Source organism: Dromaius novaehollandiae, chromosome 27 (assembly GCF_036370855.1).
Source record: "Dromaius novaehollandiae isolate bDroNov1 chromosome 27, bDroNov1.hap1, whole genome shotgun sequence".
Taxonomy (NCBI): domain Eukaryota; kingdom Metazoa; phylum Chordata; class Aves; order Casuariiformes; family Dromaiidae; genus Dromaius; species Dromaius novaehollandiae.
In genome coordinates, this window is record NC_088124.1 from 1,763,449 (window position 1) to 1,778,598 (window position 15,150).

Sequence of the window (15,150 nt, forward strand, 5' to 3'; positions counted from 1 at the left end):
GGGACCTTCTCCGGTTGATGTTTGAGTATCACCAAGAATGTAGGTCCCACAGCCTCTGTTCCAGTATTTGACTACCCTCATGGTGAACCTTTTTTCTTAGTATCTAAGGAGTCTTTCCCATGTTACAGCTTGTTTCCATTGCCTATCATCCTCTCACTATGCACCTCAGAAGAATTTGGCTCCATCTTCTCTGCACCCTCCCATTAGGTAGCTACAGACAGCAGTAAGATCACCCCAAGCTTTCCCTTCTCCAGGCTGGAGAAACCCAGCTCTCCCAGCCTCCCCTGGTGCTTCCTGTGCTCCAGCCCCAATCATCTTGGTGGCCTCCACTGGAGTCCAGAATGTCCATGTCTTTCTTATATTGGGGCCCCCAAACTGGGCACAGCACTGGGCATGGTGCAGGAAACCCTGCAGAGCTGGAGGGTGGGGAGAAGACCAAGCTGTTGTCCACCTCCAAGGTGCAGCTGCCCTGGCAGAGCCACTTTCCTGGCCAGAAGTGTGGCATTTTATCCTGGCACCTGGCTATGACATGGGCGAAGTGTGCTGAAGTGCCTGGGACCACTCTCTGCCCTGGGGCCAAGTGTCACTGCATGGCCCACGCCCATGTGTTAAAATGTGCCAGTCCTGAGAACAGTGTGGCCACAGCCAAAATTGTGGGTTAGTTGGCACATACCCTGGCTGAGAATATACCCCGTGGACCTTTACTCTACCCCTCCTGAACCTCACTCTAGTGCAGTATTTGGGTTCCTCTGCTCTCCCACGCCACACATCCCCACGTCTTCATGCCTCCAGGATATCCATGCCCTACGACCCCAGACCAGCCATCTCTGCCGAGTAATGGACGCCAGCTTGGTGCCAGAATATGCTGCCCATGACTGCTGCCAGTTGGACCTTTGGGTGCTCGAGCTCCTATGTCTCCTGTTTCTGCTGCTCCTATCTGTGGCAGATGGCATGTGCAATGCACTCGAAGGGACCCATAGAAGAGCAGGACATATGTGGGTTGGAGACCACCCTTAAAGCTCTGTGCAGGAGCCTGCAGGTACCTGACAACAGGCCCACGCTCAGTGCTATCCAGGCTGAGGTTACTGGTTGTCCCTTCTGCCCTTTCCTATACCCAGACATTCCCCACCAAACACAGTCACATCCCAGGTCCAAACCATGAGGAGCAACAACGTGGCAACTCTGCAAAGTTTGCTTTACAAGCAAAGACTAGTGCTGTCCAGGCTTGCTGAGAGCTAAAAAAGGGACATCCCTTGGTCAGCAGGTCCTTCTGGGAACAAGCTCCAGCAGTGGTTGTGCAGCTGCCAGGGAACAGCAGCCATGAAGGAGGTGCCCTGGGAGGTGAGGATAGTGATGGAGAAATAAGGAGCTCTCAGGTCCCCTCCAGGGGAAAGGCATCAGGCTAGCCAATCCTCCCTGTTTTCCTCATGTTCGCATCTCACCTGAGGAGCCCCTACAAAACTGAGTGAGGGGCTGCTGATTACCTGCCATCTCTACCTCCGCCAGGGCAACCTCCAGCTCAGGGCAACTTCCAGCTCAGGGTGAGTTCAGACCAGATGCTCCCAATTGCCTCTTCCCCCATCTCTGTGAAGGAGATGCCCAGGGGAACATACTGCACGGCAAGACTTACCATGTGGCACACTGCTGGCAAAGCCCGTCCTGCAGCCCAAGGGTAAAGCTTGCAATGATGTTTGAGTGAATCTGGAGTAACTTATTCCTTTGCAGATCAAGTCCCAGGAGACAACTGCATGAAGAGGAGCTCCTGAGAGTGTGGATCAGGATCTCTGGGACTGGCACTCTCCTGATAACACCCCTGGTGCTGGTGCATCTCAGCAGTAAGTTGTTGCTTCTGACCTGAGGAGAGGACACATGTGAGGGGATGGACAGATCTCTGGAAGTGCAGTGAGGGAGTCCTTGTGCTGATGGCACTTACATTTGGTGTTGTTGCAAAAATTCCCCTGTGGGGGGGAATCAGTTGAAAAATGGGCTGCTGCCAAGAGGCAGCCCTTGAAAGTAGATGATGCCATTGAAATGAGTGTGGAGAGGCTGGCCTTCACGTCTGTGCCATGCTACTGTCCCACCACATCCATCCACATGCACCCAGGGACAAAATCTCGTGGCTTCTCAGGAGGATATGTCAGCCCCACAGCAAGGTTGTGTACCCACTGCAGGTTGCTGGTGGCCAGGTGGCTGCGAATTCCACTTGACCATGCCCAGAAGACCAGAGGGTGCTCAGCAGTAGAGCCCTCTCCATAGGTGCTCTGTTCTCTAGATCTTGAGGACTACCTGAGGACTGAACAGTGGCCAGCTTGTTCTTAAATAATTAAAGAGTTGTAGATCCCCTCCCCTTCACACCATGCAATGCCCGGGAATTGCAAAGAGAGCTGGCTGCTAATGGGGGGAGTGATTGAGGTTGGGGTTGGAGGAAGCACACTCAGATGGGGAGAAGACCCCACACTGCCTTAAAGCCAGCCCCAGAGATAAGCTAAGAGTTTGTTTTGGGCCCCATGGGGTGCATGAGCATTACCTGGGTGGTGTCCTGCAAATGCAGCCAAGTCAGGTCCTGCTAGATGCATCTGCTGCTTCCAGGAGCGGTTGGAAGGATGGTTGGGGTGTGGGGCACTGTCTTTAGAGGTGAAGCTCTGCTCATGGACACAGATACAGCTGCTCCAGGGCCTTCTCAGGGTCAGCTTTGCTGAGGAGATGCATGTGTCCACCACACCTAAACAGGCCTGTGTAGCAGGTGTTGCGCCTTGCTGCGGATGTAGCTGATCACCAGGCAGATGTTTCTCCAGCCACTTCAGTTGCCTAAGGATACTCTCAGCTGTAGAAATGGTTGATGCACCCCAACCCCAAGCCACATCCCCTGTCTCCATTAATGCTGCCTATTGTCTCCAAACAGCTGTCCCACAACAGGTCCCTGTCCCTCCTATCCTGGCAGCAGGCACAACTAAAATTTGTCTTCACTGGCACACTGCTCTGGACTTCTTTCTTCTGCCAGGACAGCAGTGTGGACAGCAATGAGGGCCACAAGAAGATGGCCCGAAGCACAGTTGAAGGACTGGGATGTTCTGGGTGCAAAGCCACACAGGCTCGAGCCAGGAAACAGTGCACAGAACGTGTCCAGGTAGTACACCCCTGGCTATGCTGCTCATCGGAAATGATGATCCCAGGGATCAGTGGGAATGCTGCCAGGCCCAGGCATGTACGAATACAAGTGCCCCACGTGGAAAGTCAGGGAGACGGCTTAAGCCTGCATCCATCATGAGCCAAGGCACAGCTCAGTGAAACAGCTACAGTCAAATAGGTACGGGCAGCCTCCTGGCCGTGGGGACCCAGCTGAAAAGGGGTGGGTACGTATGCATTTCAGCTGAGAAAGTACCCAGACTCCTTGCCTCCCTGTTGCTGTAGTAATCTGGATCAGCTCAGAAATGCTCCAGGGAAGGGAGAGCTTGTTCTGACTCTGGAAGGAACAGAGGCAACAGGGTCACATTCAGAAAGGGAGCAAGCATGTAAATGATGCTAGAATGCACTAGATTCCACAGCATTGTGAAATCCTTTGGTGTTTTTGGCGGGGGAAGGGAACCCCACAGACCAGATTATGTAATGATTTAGCAATATAGCCTATTGCGACCTGACTTGTTAAAACATACACTGCCTGGGGGAGCAGCGAAGGGGGAGGTGATCACGCAGTAATCTCCTGGGTGCAGACAGGGAACATGCAGTGAGACTGGAAGAGAAAGAAGGCTGCAAGCACTGTGTGACCTACCAGCTACGCTGCAGAAGAGTTAGGCCAAATGCCTGCCACTTTGACAGGTTATGTATGGACATATGTTCACGCCACATCTGGCAGCTCCATTGCTTCATAACCACATGCTCTGCAGGGAGGTACAGATGCTCCTATCATCAGCAGAGGAGCTTCCCTTCCTTCCAGAGCACCATTTCAGTTCAGGGCTTGGGATGGGAATTAGTTTCTCCTCATATCCTGCATCACGGAGTCCCGTTAGAGTTTGACCCCAGCTTAAGCACAAGCTACCACTAGACATCAGGTGCTACAAGCACTGCTGTCCTCTTCCAGATAGGATCAGAGCCGCCCAAGCATCAGGATCGCCACTTTGCAGTGATGCTGTCTGACTGTTTGTTCTCCAGACACAACCTCTCTTGCCTACTTGAAGCCCAGGAGGGTTTGTAACTGCCAGAGAATGTGAGTACTGTCAGGATGAAAACATTGGGCTGACCCTGTGTGCGCAATGTCCTGGAAGCACTTATCCCATCCGTATCCAGTGCCACCCTTCAGACACCAGTAGGCACTGCTGGCCATCAGGATCCATAGTGAGGTGACGATGCCCTTCTTTGGTCGTGCTGAAGTTGCGCTCATCCTCTCCTTTGGCAATGCAGCTGCTAGAGGAGTTTCCCTCTCCATCCTCTTCAGTTTCCTAAATTTGGGAAGGCTCTAATTCCTACACATTAACAAATTACTCCTTTATGTGTGACGCACAGGGTCACATGGACAGAGAGGCACCTCTGCCTACATGCAGGGCTGCAGCAACCCCCCTGAGATCCCTGGGGATCTCAGCAATAGGGTCAGCAGATCACGGGTGGGATCAGAGCAGCCCCAAGGAGCAGAGGACTTGCTCCCTGACAGTGCTTTGCGCTTCCCATGCCAGCTAGCTCAGCAGTAGCTCTTTGCAATTAAGGTACCTACAGCTAACAACACGAGCTCCCTTCCTAGCTTTGAGACAGCAGCCAGACTTCGACAGAAGTAAGGTAACTGACCACCAGGATGGCCCAGTCTGTGGCTCACAGACTGCTCGGGATCTAAAAGAAAAAGAAAAGAAAAGAGACAGATGACATATGGATACAACCGGGTTAGGGCAGACGACCTTGCAGTCCTTATTTCTGTGGACAATATGATATGAGCAAACCAACTCCTAGGCTCAGTTACTGCTGAAGCTCACAGACTGCTTGTTTTACTGCACCACCTCCCTCACTAACAATGTTTGCCAAGGGGAAGGTGTGACTGAGTGTAAAGCTTCGTACCATCCCAATCGCTCTGCACGAGAGCAGGCTCTCAGTGCCGTGCTGAAAAGCTGCCGGTGAAGCATGAACAGGATGAGTAAAGATCTCAGGCCTTCCCACGTGCACAGGGAAAGAAAAGTATTGCTTGAACGGATGCTTGACACAGCCTGAAAAATATTCTTGCTAGAAAAAGCTGTGATTCATGGATGTGTGTGAGCTGAACCCTTGCACCTCTTCCTCTTTTGGGGCAAAAGAAGGCCAAAAGGAGACAGAATTGGCAGAAGCCTGGCCCAGCTACCACTATGCCATATAACCACAGCATCCTCCTTCATGGCACACTGGTCCCGCCAAAGCCTTGTTCTTTCCTAATCTATGGATGCCTCTTTAGCAGCAGCAATCCTGTCAGAAACTGAGATTCAGTTGCATTTCTCCTTACAGCAACCCCCTTCCCAAGAAAGCCTGCTCTCCTTTGCTCCCAGACCTGTCGCAGGGCACCCAGATCATGAAGTATTAATAGTAATAAAAACAGTAATAACAACATTAGCTGCCAGACGTTCCTTCTCTTGCTTGTTATACTGCTTTAACCTCCTGGTCTGCAGGGTACTGGCTGGTTTTGCTGTAGTGGGTTTTCCCCTTTCTGGAGTGTTTATTGATGCCAAAGACACTTAAGAAATACCGAATGCTTCCTAATATCATTCTTCTGTGCCAGGGCTCACTTTGCTTTCTAACTGACCCGGGGCCTACACTCCCTCCTTGAGCCAAAAGCCCGACCCAGCCACAGCCAGGTGCAACACAGAGAAAGGAGGTGAGTGGGTTATACCAGAGGTAGAAACTGGGAATGGGAGGCACATCCACAAGCGCAAGGAGGGTTGTAGAGGAGAACAAAAAGCAGAGAAACCTGGAGAACCTTCAGCTGCTACAAGGAGTCCAGGCCAAGGAGGAGAGAAGATGACTGAAAAGAGAGACAGGGAATCCCAAGTCATGCAGTCTCTCTGATGCTGGCCCTCCCGGACAGCGGAGGTAACAGGGTGGAAAGCAGAGCAGCAGTCGCATCTCTGGACTACAAAGATGTACCTAGACATGCACTGAGGGAGAAGCACTGTGTGGCAGTGGGGAAGCCGGGATGGGTTCTGCAGCCCAGCAGACCCCAGGCTCCCGTTGGGGAGGTTCTGGGCCGTGCTCTCTGCCTGCAGCTCTATGTCAAGGCTGCCTGTTGGTGATTTTTGCAGCTGGCAGGCATGTGAAGCAGGCCCAACCCACGGGGACTCAGCCTCCATCATCTTTCTTAAGACCACTGTCTATTTTCATAGTGAAACCTACAGCACTGGTGCTTAATAGCAAATTCATCTAGAGATAATATTTGAGGCTGATCTATACATGTCATGCAGGAGTTATCTGTTCAGCTCATGTCTGCTTTCCAGAAAGAGTCCACACTGAGTTCAGTTGTCAGGACAGACAGGTATTTACACATTTGACTTCAGACTAAACACAGAAAAACAGATTTTCAAAGCAAAGTTACAGCTGGGAGCATGAAATGTATTCAGATAACCATGCTAGGGATGGAGCAAGGAGTCTCTCTCCTTCCAAGGGGACGTCCAAGGGGATGTTCAATGATGCTGAGTCTCCTAGCTGCTGAGATGGGCAGAGGCAGATATCAGTCTCTTGCTTTGTCATATTAGCTGCCCACACGGCAGCCTTCAAGTCCCTTTTGCCAAGTCTGCACCTCTCTGTTGTGAAATCAGCTCTCTATTGGAAATGTACTGAAGTACCAGGTGAATTTTTCCAGCCCTGTCTCTACATGCAGCTGTTCTGGTCTCAAAGAAACTCCAGCATGGAAGCCGAGCTGCTCCAGGAAACACAGTGCTACTGGTCCATCCTCTCTCCCTAGAGCTACCATGTGCAGAGGAGCAAGAGCACTTTCACCCGTTGCCGGGATGGACTCACCTAGCTTCAACAGCCAGCTTGAGAAGAGAGTGAGCTTGGGGCAGGGGAGATGCGCACCTCCCCTCAGCCTTGGTTTAGGCATGCAATTTATGCAGCCTCCTGACTTGCTGGCTGGGCTCCTTCTCCACATCCTGGCAGCTGCAGGCATCATGGAGGGACATGGCAACACCAGCTGCCAAGTTTAGCATGGATCTGGGGGGGCAGAAACTGCAGTCCAGGCATCCAGCAAGACTGCGCTTGGCCTCCAGTTGCAGCCTGATATTCTGACTGGAGGAAGCAATGGGAGGCTCCTCCTTCAGAGTGCATCCTGCCCCTCCTGCCACGCTGCTGAAGAATGGCACACACCCTGCCTCTGTTTTATAATGGTAAGAGCTAACCAAGTCATCTGTGCAGGACTGTCCTATGGAAAACAAGTGATGGTGCAGAGAAAGCAAGTTCTTTCTGTAAAATTCAGGGCTAAAAATCTGCAGTATGAACTTGCCAAGATTGCAGAGTGGGTATAGCACTCCTGTGATACCAGAGAGCAATTTCTTTTTTCTTTAAAGACACGGTAGCTGCTGAGGTTGAAATACACATATAATTTCATTAAAATGAAATCATTAAGGATGGCTCTGCTGCTTAGAAATGACTGAAAAATCTTACCTTGCTTCTGTAGATCAAAGTGCCTTGTCTTCCTCTTGTAATAAAAACAGTCTGACATTTTATACAAACGTTTGATCTAGAAAACCAAAAAGGATGTTTCAGTTGTTATTAAGCAGCAGCTGCCCTGAATAATTTTTAACGTCCAACTTAAGTTCATTTGATAAAAAAAAAACAGAGCTTTCTGTGCAAAGACTGGTTTTAACACAAATTTTCTGTACAGCTCTACTCCAATTTTTATTTGAGACCTCATCTCCTGGAAATCTCCTGCCACTTACAGACAACTGAATGGGAGTGGAAAAGGCTCATTGCTGCAGCCCAGCAGGAGCTTTCAGAGAAGGGAGCCTTTCTTGGGAAGGGAATTTATGTATTCCTGGCATAACACACAACATCCGAGGCAATTACGCCAGCTGTGGGAAGGAAAAGAGCACACATCTGTTAGCAGGACACTTTTCAGGCTTTGGGCAGTACCAAAGGTCCTGTTCCAAAAGCTAGAACACAGAAGTGTTGGCCAAGGGGACTCACACCCATCCCATCAACATCCCTAAGGTGTCTGTCCTCTGCCCAGTGACACTGACTGTTGTCACAGGTAATAGAAGAAGGCCAGAGACTAATACCTGGCCCAGAGGCAGGGGCCATGGACAAGATCCCAGAAACCCAGGTTTGGGCCAGCCCTCTCTAGAGCAGGCTGCATTTATAGTAGCTTGCACTCTTTTGGACCCATGTGGTGGCCTACAACATAATAATTATTCAGAGAGGAGCTTTTTCCTCTGGTTTGAGTGTTGGAAATAATTTGAGGGTAGTGCTGGGGTGGGGTTTTCACAGCATGAAACTGAGGGGGTGTGCTGGAGATTCCAGGCATGGCACGAGGATGCAGAGCCTGTCGGGATAGTTTTGGAGGGCTGTGTAGGCTAGAGGGAGCCACACTTGGCGCAGTCTTGTCCATCCTGCTTTTTGGGAGTGCTTCTGGAGTGGACTACTCTCAGAAATGCATCCGGGCTTTGTCCTGCAGAGAGCTGGGTGGAGTAATTCAAAATTGGAATGGAAAATTCAAAATTCAAATGGAAACACTAGCAGATGATCCACATTTGAGAGAGGGAAGCATGTTAGTCCAGATCTATCTAAGATCTAAGGCCCCTGAAAGCTATCGCAGCAACCCAAAACGCCAACCACCACCACCACCACCCCCCAAAGTTGCTGGAATAGCTTCTGCAGCATCACAGTATCTTCCCACAGCACCTGGTATTTCTTGTGCACTAAACACTAGTGTCCTAAAGGCGCGGCGTTGTCCCAGTGTTTCACAGTTGATGTCCCTCTGGGGAGCAGGAGGCTGTACCCAAACTCTGATCCATCATGGCTGCTGTGGACAGCTAACGCGAAGGATGGTTCCCAAATTCTTCCTATTGGTAGGAAAAGGGATCTCAAGGGGTAGGAAAAAAAAATGCTGGTGGTGAGTTGGCGCAAGTGCCATGTATTCCATTACATGTGGAGCCCATAGCACAGAAATCTTTAAGGACATGCAAAACAGACATCCCTTTTGAGAAAGGTATGGTTGCACCGTCCTGCTTTGGAGCAGGGGAATAACCAGGTGAATTTCCAAGGTTCCTCCCAGCCCTACATCTCTACAATACTGCTCTGCCCTGAGTACCATGGCTTCCTCCACCATAGAGGACCAGCAGTCAGGACAGTGGCACCTCATGGCAGAGACAGCAGGGACAAGCACTGACTGGGGTGCTCTGGGCATCTGCAATACAACCAGCTTGGAACAGGCAAGCCAAGCTCTCAGGGTGCATGGTCCATACAGGCATGCTCTCCTCGTACACTGCCCAGGGCCCCCAGTAATACAATACATGCTCATCAGAACAGGGTTTCTGTAGTGGCTGGAGGTTGCTGTTTGCCTGATCAAACAAAGGCTGTCACGCACCTGAGTCACGGCCACGTTTTCCTGGTCTCTGGAGGTAACTGTGCAGTCAGCATGCATTTCTGTGGGGTGATTCTGTGCCATGGCTAAGTTTCCTGCTACCCAGAGGTTTCAGGGTGATTGGTATAAAGCTTGCTTGCATGTTCGATTGTTTAAAGGTAATATGCTCTCCTTTCTGGGCCAGTTTTTCCGGAAGGTAGAAAGGAGAGATGGAGTAGCACCTCGTCAGCCCTATTTAGGCATGTGCATGAGCACTGTCCTGTAGCCTTGCCTCTCTCTGGACCAAGACTCCTTAAGCTGCGATTTGCCTTGCCAGACAAGTTTTCAAAAGCAAGCTATCAGCTCCTTGCTTCCAAACACGTGTCCCTGTAATACAGTTTATCCTGTACTAAAATTGAGCAACTCAACTCTCCTCTTGCATTACCAAGGCTTTCAAGCATCCTTTGATAAGCACTATGAGTGCAGCTTCTCAGGCGTTGCTACATCTTTTGGCGTGCTTCACCCTGCCAAAATTGTGTTTCAAGCTACCTATAAATTATGCTTCACGGTTGGCTTTCATCTTCTCGCCATGCAACGGGCAAGAACAAAGGCCACCATGTGCCACACCAAGCAGGAGGGCCAAGAGCCAGGTGTAGGCATGGGCGATACAGGCGGCAGACTGCTGGAGGAGGCAAAACAACCACAGCCCGGTGCCAAACTTACATCAGAGATGTGGGAAGCCAGGGTGGCTGCTGCTGCTAGGAGAGGAGCTGGGGTATGAGGCAGAGGAGGGGAAAGAGAGCAGCAAAATCTCTTCGCCTGCACAGCAGTGAAGTCCTAAGCCAGTTACACCGGCAAAAGCAGCAGCAGGCAACGGGAAAGGCAGGCACTACCCTGGCAAAGTGGCCACAGACAGCTGTGCAGAGACAGGTTGGAGGAGGAAGGAAGGAAGGAAGGAAGGAAAGACAGAAGGAAGGAAGGAGCTGTAGGCACAGAAAACAAAGAGCTGCACATATTGACACCTCTAGAAACTCTGCCTACTCAGACGCAGCCCTAGGGGGAATAGCATTGCCCAGACCAGAGGTTTGAGCCAGTTCAGAGAGCAGCTCTGCTTGCACAGGGGTGAGCAAATAAAAGGAAGTGTCATTTGCAGAATAACAGAACTTCATTAGGTCAGTGCCTCTGGGTCTGTCATGTAACTCTGCATCTGCTGGAGAAGGCTGTGCGAGCTGAGGGTAAGGAGGAGCCAACATCACCAAGAAGGCTAAGGGAAACAAGCATCAGTCAGCACAGGCACATTACAGTTTGCTAATCCAGCTGATTTAACTTCAATTTGATTACAGCATGGTGCTTTTTACTTGAGCTTGTCAGATAGGTCTGAGCCCTTGGGAGGATCACACAATCCATGGGGCAGGCACCTGGTTCTTCTGGTGGTGAGGAGGAGACTCTGCTGGGAGCCACATGCCTCAGCCTCCAGGATTGCTCCCGTGTTCGGCAGAGCCCACACACCTATGGGATCCCGTCACTGCACCCACACTCACAGAAGCAACATCTGCCTTAGGAGCTGCCTGGGCTGTGAAAGCACTGGTCAAACCTTTAGTGGGGCCCTTAGCTCCACGACGAGTAGATAAGGAGCAAGGGGTGAGTAGAGAGAAAGGAGTGAAGTTGGAGGCCTTAAAAGTCCCTTTTTACAGCAAGAATATCAGAAGACCTGCACAAATGTTCAAATGATTTCTTTATCTTTGTGCAAACATCCCAGCTCCTTGTGCCTTAACAGGATCATTTCTGGGAATCAAGATGACTCTCAAGTCTGACCAGCCTCTCAGTCTCAGAATGTCTCAGTCTGATTTCAGATCAGCCAAGCACACACAGCATCATCTTTTACTGAACTGGTGTTGCCTGCTGTGTCTTGGTTTAAAATAAAACTACTTGGACAACACTGAGATCCATATGATACAGCAGTGCTTAGTTTAACCACATGCTTATGGCCCACAGAAAGAAATCCAATCCACGGTGTAATCACTTCGCCCAAGTGCAGCAGTGAACAGCTAAAGAAATCCTCACTACAGTGGGTTTTTTTCCCCATGTTACCAGCTTGCTGTATTACCACAGAAGTAAGATTAAAATGGAAATTATGGTCCAGTCAACACCGTCATTCAGCCCTGCAATGCCTGAACTACTAACAGGTACTTGTGGCTTGAAACACAGCTTCAGCAGCTGGTACATCTCAAGTTGCTGCACTACAGGAAACCTGCCTACAGACGCTGCACTAGATGACCCTGTTGTGAATCCAAAATCATGGTAGGAATGGCTGGGAAGTGCCCTGCAAGCTGCAGCTTCATACCAGCTACCTAAATCACATAGATCTTCAGCTGAGACAGGGAATGCTCTGACTGCAGAGCATTTAAAAATACTCTAGACTTGCCCAGCTTTATTTCTTTGTATTGGCAGTTGCAGAACAGCTTCATCCAGGCATTCCAGAGCATTTGAGGGTGACAGAAAACCAGACAATACTACCTTTCAGTGCCTGCACCCTTCCAACCTACCAACAAACTGCCTATGCTAAAGCAGAAAGGAGATTACAGCTTAACAAGTACTGACAGCATAGGCAAGGGACCTCTGGGGCCAGGAGTGAAGGCAACCATGCACACACGGCATCCCAAACATGGAAGGGGGTGGCTAACAGTGGGAATCCTGGGAGAAGCAGAGCATCCCCCTTTGGAAGCATCAATCCCGCACATGAAGCTATCCTGGTACTCCACAGAGGGAAGCTGCAGCCAAGGCAGATCCATCCTCCCCCTACTCCCAGCACCACTGCAGCAATCCCAGTAGCAAAGCAAAATCGACTGCGCTGACAACGAACACTGCTATTCCCCTGCAGAGCCTCCTACAAGACACCAGGAGGGACAGGCCACCCTTGTTGGGTTCACACACACACCCCCCCCAAGAAGGACACCGCCCACATCAGCATAGACTCCTGCAGCACAAAGCCTCCTTCCCTCAGGTTAGAGATGTCAGGGATGGCTGCATCAGCCCTTTCGCATTCTGCTTCATAGGACAAAAAATCTTACCTGAGGTTGAGAAAAGAAAGGAGGCCATGGGAGAGCGAAAGAAAGCAGCCCAGAGCAGTCTGAGCATTAGTTCTCCCAGCTGGAACTGGAGATCTGTCTGGACCTACATGAAAGCATGGCCCCTGTCCTGGCCCACCACTTACACTACCCCAGTCTTGGTGCCTGCAGGGCTTGGTTTTGGCCAGACAGTGGCTTCTGTGCACTCTGTGCTCTGCTTCCAGACCTCTCCGTCTTCCAGCTCTGTTGCCAGAGCCAAGAGCATGGTGGAGAGGGAATACAGCAGGACCCCTGAGTGGGTCCTGCAGCTGTGCCCTCCCCAGCGTGCCGAAATCATCCCTCAGTGCACTCTGAAAACCTTCTGTGTGGGGTGTACGTGCTGTTCTCACCTCCGTCCAGGAGCTCCAGTCCAGTGCGGCAGCCACCTCCTGCTCTGCAGCTACTGACCAGCCACACTGACTCCAGCTCAGGAGACCAGGACAGAACAGGCTTTGAAAGCAGACATGATGATGTTCAGATCAAAGCTACAAGAGCACACAGAAGGGCACTATCCTCAAAGATTTGGGGATGAGGCTCTCAGGACACCCTGCACCAGTCTCATCACGCAGGAAGTAAATGTTCAGCCCTTTAGCAAGAGGTAAGACATGCCAATGACAGCTCTTAATCAAGCTGAGTCTCATGGAGGAAGGATGTCAGGGCTCTGAAGTCTCAAGCCTCTGAAGGAGCTGGAATTGCAGGCCCACATATGCAGGAAATGTCCTCTCTGCATTGTCTCTTGGGAGACCTGGAGGGCTCTGCAATCCCACAGCACCACCCCCTGGAGACGAAGGCACAGGACTGGAGACTACTGCACAGTTCAAGGAGGAGAACGGATGAAGTTTTTCCAAAGCCTGCCTCTTCCCACTGAGCAGTACTGTCTCCAGAAGGAATCTGGTCCTCTCCTGCAACAGCAACATGTCTTGACCAGGAGATGGGTGCAAAGTCAGCAGTAGTTTCTCCGTGGCACATGCAGTGTGTTGCCCAGATGACCATCATCATCTTGCCCTATCAGAAGGATGGACTGTGAAATCCCTGTACTCAGAAAGGGGGTTATCATTCCTAAAGAGCAATGGACCCTAAACTCAACTCCACGGACTGCTCAAGCAAGCCCAACTCACACCAGCCCGCCAGACTCTTCCATGAGGAAGGATGCTACGCTGATGGATGCACCAATGTGCTCTTCATGCCGAAAGGCTTCCTGAGGACACCATGTTAAGTCCCCAGTCCATCTCCTGCCTCCCAGCAGACCGTTATCCCAACACCCTTTATTCTTGTGGGTGCACACAGAGGCAGGACTACAGCAGCATTTCCTTCAAGAGGACTTTGACCAGGAAGCTGAGGCCCATAGCTATGACCAGCACTCTCCTAGGGAGCAGGGAGCTAGGACATACAGCTGCACAGGGTTGATATATGGGCACGAACATCCACAGCACAAAGCAGAACCTGGGAACCTGCAAAGGGAGAGGCAGGGGCCTTCTGCCCCCTTAGTGAGAGTTCCTAGCGCTGACATCAGAAAGTAGCATGGAGAAGCACTGATTTATGAACAGACCTGATCCTCTTCTCCAAGTCACCAAAGACCACAGAAGCTGGAGCCCTAATAAGAGGACATTTGGGGCTGTAAAGCAGCAGGATACACACCAAGTACACCTAGTGTCAAGGAAGGCTCCTGCATGAGGACCTGCTTTCTGCCCTAAAAGGGTCTTGTCACACACTGAGGGGCTAGGAGGAGATTCTGCTCTTTCTTACACTGTTGAAACCTGTTCATCCCAAGCTGACACTGCTGCTCATTCTCAGCAGCAATATGTACATCAAAATTAGTCAGGCCCAGCCTTATCTGTGAAGAGAGGGAAGAATCCAAGCTCTGGCAGAGGCACTGGCCTAGCACATTCACAGACACAGCCTGTGTCCTCCCACCTTGGGATGAAAATTAGCACAAGAGCTCTCCTCTCCCTTCCAGTTTGGGAGCATTACTCTCCTAGGTGTTGACAACCCAATCTGAGAGACAAACTCCACTAATCTGGCATTGTGTTCCCTCATCAGATGGGAATTTGGGGAATGACTCTGAAGGAGTGTGAGGCAAGTGGCAGCAGAGGCTGAGTGCTGCAGAAGCAGGCTGAAGCAATGCCACATGCCAGAGCTCCTAGTGAGCCCTGGGTGACATAAAGTGGTGGGCTGGGATACCGATACGACATCCTTTAATTGTTATGAGTAGTTCCTACAAGAAAGAACTGTCAGATTTACCCCAGATCCCCTGTTACCATCTTGAAAAACTCAAACATACATTGAAAAGAGCAATAGCAGACCAGGAAAAGTGATTCAGAATAGGTTATGGGCAATAATTTCTCTAAATACCACAAAATTGCCATGCGCATTCAGCCATCCCCAGGATGCCAGGAGCAATTTGCTGGCCCACAGGAACTTTGGCGCGAGATCCTCTTGCTGAGTCAGTGACAAGCGAGCAGTATCAGGGATACACAAGCGGTTTATCAGCATTGCCCAAGCAGCATGAGTCCTCCCTCTGTGCTGGACCAGGGGCTGTGT